The sequence below is a fragment of the Pseudonaja textilis genome, chromosome Z (assembly GCF_049901715.1).
Source record: "Pseudonaja textilis isolate UNSWEBS1 chromosome Z, rPseTex1.2, whole genome shotgun sequence".
Taxonomy (NCBI): domain Eukaryota; kingdom Metazoa; phylum Chordata; class Lepidosauria; order Squamata; family Elapidae; genus Pseudonaja; species Pseudonaja textilis.
Window position 1 is genome coordinate 109,199,065 of NC_142008.1, and position 7,116 is coordinate 109,206,180.

General features: G+C 39.9%; 1 pseudogene across 1 annotated transcript; it reads right to left on the bottom strand.

Moving 5' to 3' along the window:
• Positions 1–2,631: 2,631 nt before the first annotated feature.
• Positions 2,632–6,603, bottom strand: LOC113449532 (ribonuclease pseudogene; annotated as a pseudogene). Its single transcript, XR_015739936.1, has 2 exons — positions 6,461–6,603; positions 2,632–3,339 (listed from the first exon to the last, which is right to left on the bottom strand). The product of XR_015739936.1 is annotated as a ribonuclease pseudogene (transcript).
• Positions 6,604–7,116: the final 513 nt, after the last annotated feature.

Consider the following 7,116-nt stretch of genomic DNA (forward strand, 5'->3'; position numbering starts at 1 on the left):
ATAATTACATTATTTCTGTAAGTTCCCTTGATGTGTTGGAATGTTAACTCTGTAATAATAAATTAGGCAATAATCATGGTCTGTTCAGCAACTGACAAAGTTCAAGTTAAAGAAAACATGCTAATTTAACGTTTTCTCTTTCAACAATGGAAAGAAAAAACATCTGGAAGTGATTTAGTGGGTGAGGAAAAAATAAAACAGGAAAACTTGTTACATAACAGTTGTTATGTGCCAATTTTAGGAGGACTGCTGGGGATGGGACTTGTGTGCAGCTAACATTGAGAAAAATGAAAGCTCCATCTTGAAAATAATAGTAAATTTGCATAGAGGACAAAGATGATCACTTGACCTCAGGACATGGCAGCCATCACAAATATGAACCAGCTGCCAAACGCTCCAATTTTGATCACATGATCATGGGGATGCTGCAATGGTTGTAAATGTGAAAACAAACATAAGTCACTTTTTCAGAACCATTGTAACTTTGAATGGTCACCAAACAAATGGTTCCAAGTCAAGGGCTTTGTTGGAATTCATTGTTGGAATGTATTTTTATGCACCAACTATAGAATGGTGTTTCTTCAAAAAGAAGTCTGGGTCTTATGAGTGCGCCACTCACGCACATCGCCCTGGCCTCTGTTTCGCCTTCAGATGCCTTCTGGAAAGCCCTCTGCAGCCGATAATAGAGCTATGGATCTATGGATCGATCAGGAGCTCTGTAATTGGCTACAGAGGTCTTTTCAGAAGGGATTTGCAGACCTGTTATCAGCTGCAGGGGGTTTTCTGGAAGGCATTTGCAGAGTTCTGTTAGCTGCTGCAGAGGGCTTTCTTGGAAGGCTTTGGAAGACAAAATGGAAGTTGGGGCAATACGTGCAAGAGGTGGCAAGCAACTGCGGAAGCAGCCACCAAAGAAGCAGCCACCAAAGCAGCGGCCATTGAAGCAGCGGCCACCGAAGCAGTGGCCACAGAAAAAGCTGAGGAAGGTGTCAAAGTGTATGAGGCCTGGTAAGTAGGGCAGCTCCATGCCCCCTACCCCACCCTAGGTTATTTTTTACCTGTGTGCCTCACCCTACACTGTGAACCCCAGGGTGGGCAAAGTCTGAATTAGGGCTAATTTTGTGGGTGGGGTTTAATTTGATTGCATGCACTCAAAAATGTGATAAGGCTTTTTTTTCAAAGAAAAGAAACATGGTAGTATTCAGCCAGTAGATGGTAGTGTTTCAAATTTGGATCTGTGGTATATACTTTATGCGTTTTTGTTCTAAATAGAGTTTCCTGTTTCATGTTACAATTAAAATAATTGAGCAGTAAAGCACACAGTGACTGGACTCTTTGTTTGCTCTGTGGCACTATATATAAACAGCATTTCTACTGTACTGGATAGCAAGAGATGATGTTATAATTTTATTATGATGTTATGTGCTACAGACTACTTAGTATTCTCTGTAGTTTGCTAATATATAGTCAGCACATTATATTAGTCCAGATGGAATGGCTAATCCATGGTTTGGTGCTAAAGCAACAGGGTTAATTTAATTTGGTGTGGTTTAGGGAACAGGTGAGCTCCTGTGCAAATACTGCCCATGTTTGGAGATAGTCTCTAAAAAGCCAAGCTGGAACAGAAGCAAACGAGAAAATAGTTCAAAACCCTGTTTCTTTACTTCTACCCCCTTCACCTACAACTACATCACAGAGGTGATATGTGGTGGGAGGTGGTACAAAGCAGAACACTCCATAACTCTTTTAAGGGTATATCTAATACTTATGTAGCTTATCCTTTTTCTTGGCAAGATTCTAAGCTTGAACAACAATAAACTACTCTGAAGTAACTCCTTAAAGTAACTTCCCAAAGAGCAAAGAGGCAGTTCAGTCTGGAGTCCTTGGTATGAAGCAAAATGAGGACACTCTCCAACCTTTTTCAGTGTGTGTGTGTGTAATTCTGATGCAGATTTGTGTAGGTGAACAATAATAAAGAAACTATTCTAAGTCAGGGGTCTCCAACCTTGGCCACTTTAAGACGTGTGGACTTCAACTTCCAGAATTCCTCAGCCAGCTTTGCTTCTGAATTCTGGGAATTGAAGTCCACAAGTTTTAAAGTAGCCAAGGTTGGAGACCTCTGTTCTAAGTAGCTGCTTGTATTGCCCTTGGTTCTTTGCACCTTGAATAATATAAGGAAAAATGGAGTTACAATAGGTAAATCTTCCCCAATTCTGTTTGAAGTGATGTCAGCCATTGTGATATCTGAGTGTCTTTCTAAGATAGCCACTAGGTCTAAGATTGCCTGACACTGGTTCACCAGGACTTGTATACAGCTAAAGCATGTTAATCATACTACACTTTCTCCTTCTGATGGTTGGTTTTGCATCCCTTCCAAGTAAAGAATCAAGAGCAACATCAGGCTGCTGTGTGGTTCCATGTTTTAAAGAAAAATAATAGCATTTGGTGGCCATCACAAACAGGACCCTGATGTGTTCAGAGAGAATAAATCAAGAATGATTTAATAAGAGCAGAAATTTTGCTCTTGTTAATGCAGAGTCAATGATCATTTCTTTGACAAAAGCTAATGATCATCTTCTCTTTGACAAAAGCAAAAATATTTAAAAAGAAATGAGGCTATACAAACAACAGAGATACAATGCAACTCTTTTTTATTCATTTATTTAAAATCATGCGGTAGAAGAATTATTGCCGGCTTGTGTAACATTTAGGCTATTCAGGCTATTTGTGCTTGGCTAGAGGGTAAAGAGGCAAAATGAAAGCAGGGCAAATGTTTAGGTAGGTTTCAATGGGTTGTAATGGTGCACCAATCACCAAAAAAAGCCTGCAGGAAATGAGCCACGGGGTCGGAAGAAAAAGACCCTGAGGATGACTCTACCTGATCCACTCAGACCATATTCAAACACTGTTAAATCTGGCCTTCCTCATAGTGCACAGGCAACCCATTCTCACAAGCAATGACAATATATCTGGGCGAAGTGTTTTCCCTGTATTCACATGGAGGGAGAATAGAAGATCCTCTCATTTTGCAGGTGGTGACCCGGAACGGCCGCAGGCTACGCTGCAATCTGTTTCCAAAAGGTGTCCCTTCGCTTCCACACACAGCAGTGATTCTGTTCTTTGTATCATGGATGAAAGAGTTCAATGGCTTGCAGTTGGGGTTAGTCATCTCTCGGCTTTGCATCATGGCATTACAGTAGCTTTTGCGCACATTGCTTTTGGGGTTATTGTAGTGCTGCCTGAGGAAGGTTGGATAATTGGTAGCAAAGATGCCCAGGATCAAGACCACAGCCAGGACTACGAAGAACCCAAGGCCAAATCCCTTGAACAGCATGATCAGCTCTGCCACAGAAAGAAGGGAGAAGATGCATGAATATCTCAATCTGATAGTAGTCATTAAAATTGGACCTTTCTATTTTTGCCAGTATGGAAAATATCAAGAAGGCACCTCAGACTGACAAGTAGTAGTTGACACTTGAAATATATTTCAAACACATTGGGGTATAGTTTAAAGCTAATGTGTGATGACCCGGGTCATGGCACAAAGACAATACAGTCAGATAATCAATAAGAATCCCATTATTAGCTCCAACTTTGGCCCCAATGTCCAGGTTACCTTCTGGCTGGAGAAAAACTCTCCCAGGAACAGCCTTTGACTGCAGAGAATTAAGTCCAAAACATGGTCAACACAAACTGTGACTATAAATCCAATCAAGCCAAACTGAGATAATTAGTTTGGCCGGGCAGGAGCAAGAATTCCAGACACGAAGGCATGACAAAACTCACACGGTTGGGAAGATGCCAGGAACACAGATAAGCAAGGACAACACAGGATAAAGTCATGTTTGCTCCTAGCAGCTGCTGCAGTCAACATTCAGTTCTTTTAAACTTTCATTCCCAGGTGTAGCTAATGAAGGGAATCAGGGCCCTTTCCTTCTCCATAAGCCACACAACCCATGTTGTTCTCTTCTCCATTCCTCCATTCCTCCCTGTGTGCCATAGAATGAAGAAGGGGTGGGCCTGGTGGGTCTTCCTCTGAACTCCCTCTCCCTTGTTCTATCTGCCCCCTGCTCTGCCCAGCCAGACTTTGCCCTTCCCCAGCCTCCTCCATAGCCAACAGAGCCACACTCCCAATCCCTGTCAGCTGTTTGTCTTCCTCATCAGATTCAGAGTCTGACGGGGCATGACATAATATTTAGAGACATATGCATTTAAATCTTTGCAAGAGGTCCTAAGGGATGTTAGGCTTAGGGAGGAAACTTGCTTCAGAATCTGCCCAGGGAATTTCTAAGGAAGGCTGTGGAAACAAGCTACTGAAAGTTTTCCAGATTCTCATATTCAGATAAAAGCTACATTAGTTTAAGAGCTGACTTCTCTTGCTGATGAATGGAAGGGCTCTTCACGCATCCTTGAATTGGCAATGTAATATTGTATTGGTATGTGGGAATGGCTTTGGGAGAGAGAAGAAAGAGCCACAGATTAGGCAATGGTTAGATAAGAGGCAGCTGAACTTGGAGAAGGAATGGGAGCAAGGCAAATTTCTCAGAAGGACCCTCCTTACTTCCTTAGTCAAGGAAAGTGACATAGGAGAAATGGACTTTTAGACTAATGCCAAGTAGACTGGCACCTGAGATATAATATCAAATATCCCTATAAGAGAAAATAATACAGTTCTTAGAAGTTATATCAGACTGACATTTGCATCTCAAACTGTCCATCAGCACAAATCTATATGGTTTTGGATTTCCAGAAGTTCTGAAGAGACCTAGATTGAGGAAAGGTGTTTTAGATAAATTTTGAAGGTTGGCTATCCCTAAGTGGCAAAGTGCAAACCACTATCATGTTCTCCAAATATTGGTTATGCTGCTGTGATGTATGCTAGATGGACATTAAAAAAACCCATGATTGGATTGTTGTAATAGAAGAGTTTCTTTGAAGGAAATTAAAAGTCAGTTTAGTTAAGTTCTCTCTCTAACGGACAGGGATGAAACTGTCAATTTAGTATCAAAAATAACAAAGACAATAAACCCCTTAACTATTTATACTGCTGACATTGTTATATCAAAGTAAACCTGTGATTTGGAAGTGTGGGCAGATAAAGAAGGCCAAAGACTGAAAAAAGGACATGAATAAGGATATTTGATTAATATTTCTTCCCTTTCTGTGAACCCTTTAAGGTTAAACTGCACAAAATAGCTTGTCTTACAATATTCCTTTTATAAAATATTCTTGTGGGAAGTCCTCCTACCCCAGAAGAATGAAATATTTTGGGAAATATTAAAAAAGGCAGGCTAGAATATTTCTCCTAAAGGAAAAATGGGAAAAAAATCTTAAGGGAGGCAGAAACCAGCAGCCGTGCCTCCAAGCAGAAACTGAGGAGGCCAGCTTTTACAAATGCAGATTCAGTAATCCATTCAGAAAGATGGGGTCAATCAGGAAACTCTAAATAAGCAATTAGAAAGCCAAAAGGATTGAGAGGATTAGCTCAAAGAAGCACCTAGGATTTGCATTTCCCAATTTGCCTGTAGAGCCAGCCATGACCTCATAGGAATCAGACAACAGCCAATAGAATATTAAAGGACATGTTTTTATACAGGAACAGGAAGCTCAAATACAAAGCCCAAAGAAGATATAAGAACCCACCCACTCTTAACTCCATTTTGTCAGCTGTCCCTGAATCACATGTTTTGCTTCATCAATAAAGGGAATCATTCTTTCCAATCAGTCTTCAGCCTCCATTTTATTTCCAGTGCCTTTCTCCCAGATTGGAACTGAACCAGATGGATTTCCCTTCCAACATTCTTTATCAATCTTCAAGATTGTATCAAAAAGCAAGAACAATAAAACAGTAGTCAAACTAGCAAAAGAAAAAAAAAGAAGATGAATAAATAAAAGTAGATATCAAGCACCCTTTGGAATGAAACAAATAAAATCTTTACCTATTTACTCCTAAGGTGACTCCCATCAGCCACTGTTTGCTTAACTTAAAAATTCCCAGCTTTCAGGAGAATCTTTGAAGAAGAATCAAATGAACAGGAAGTCAAAAGAATGGAAAGGCTGAGTTTGAACATGCTTTCAGGGTTCCAGAGAAAAGAGAAGAGAAATTCATGGATTTCCTAGATCCAAGAGATCAATAATTCCAAACAGTAGATTGAAATTATAAGGAATAGATTTGAGCCAAATCTGGAAAGTGAGTTTAGACGTCAAAATATGGAAGGAGCAGCTCCTATAGAAAAAGTGAAGTGGAAGATAGAAAGATCTTATTGTAGATCCTGTGGAATGGATTGAATGCAATAATCCAAATGCCCCCTCCAGTTTTGGTTTAAGGATTGATTATCAAGGTTGACTAGAAGTCCACCCTAGATGCTTTCAAAAAGATTTTCTGCCCCTGTGATTCTTCATTTTACTTCCTCTTCCATTCATCATGTCCCAGGGAAAATCTCTAACCATTTTAGTATCTCACCTGAAAGTCCGGGAGTGTATGTCTCCCTTTTGATTTTTCTCAGTTGCTTTGCAGAAAAAAGCAGGCACAAGTTTTCTCTGAGAGTTGTCTTTTCTCCTCTGTAGAATTTGTTGTTGGAGGCAAACAGAGAGAAAGGGAATAACTTTCCCTAAATCCTAAAGTGCCAAAATATTTCATAATTTTGCCTCTGGGGGAGGTGGGGGGAGGCAGGACTATAAAAGGGAAAGTGTAATAAACAACAAGCAGTGCAGAAATGCAGAATAAGTGGGTTCTAAAAACATTGCTATTTAACAAGAACAGCTGGCTTTTATTTTTCCTTTATCTTCCTTGATTTATTGAGATTTTAACTCTGTGATAATAAATTAGGTAGTAAGCATGCTCTGCCCATGCATCTAGAAATGTTAACGTAGAACAAAAGGACAGAATGAGGTAAAATTACTCTTTTATTTTCCTAACAATGAAAAAAAATCTGGACGTGATTTAGTCAGTGGGGGAAAAACACTAGCAATTTGTTACTTAAGACAGGTTATATCCCAATTTTAGAAGTATTAGATGGGTCAACCTATTTTCCAAAGCACCAGAAAGCAAGACAAGAAATAATGGATGGAATCCATTGGATGAGAAGTGAAATGTCTTCAAGAAAGTCCAGCTGTTTT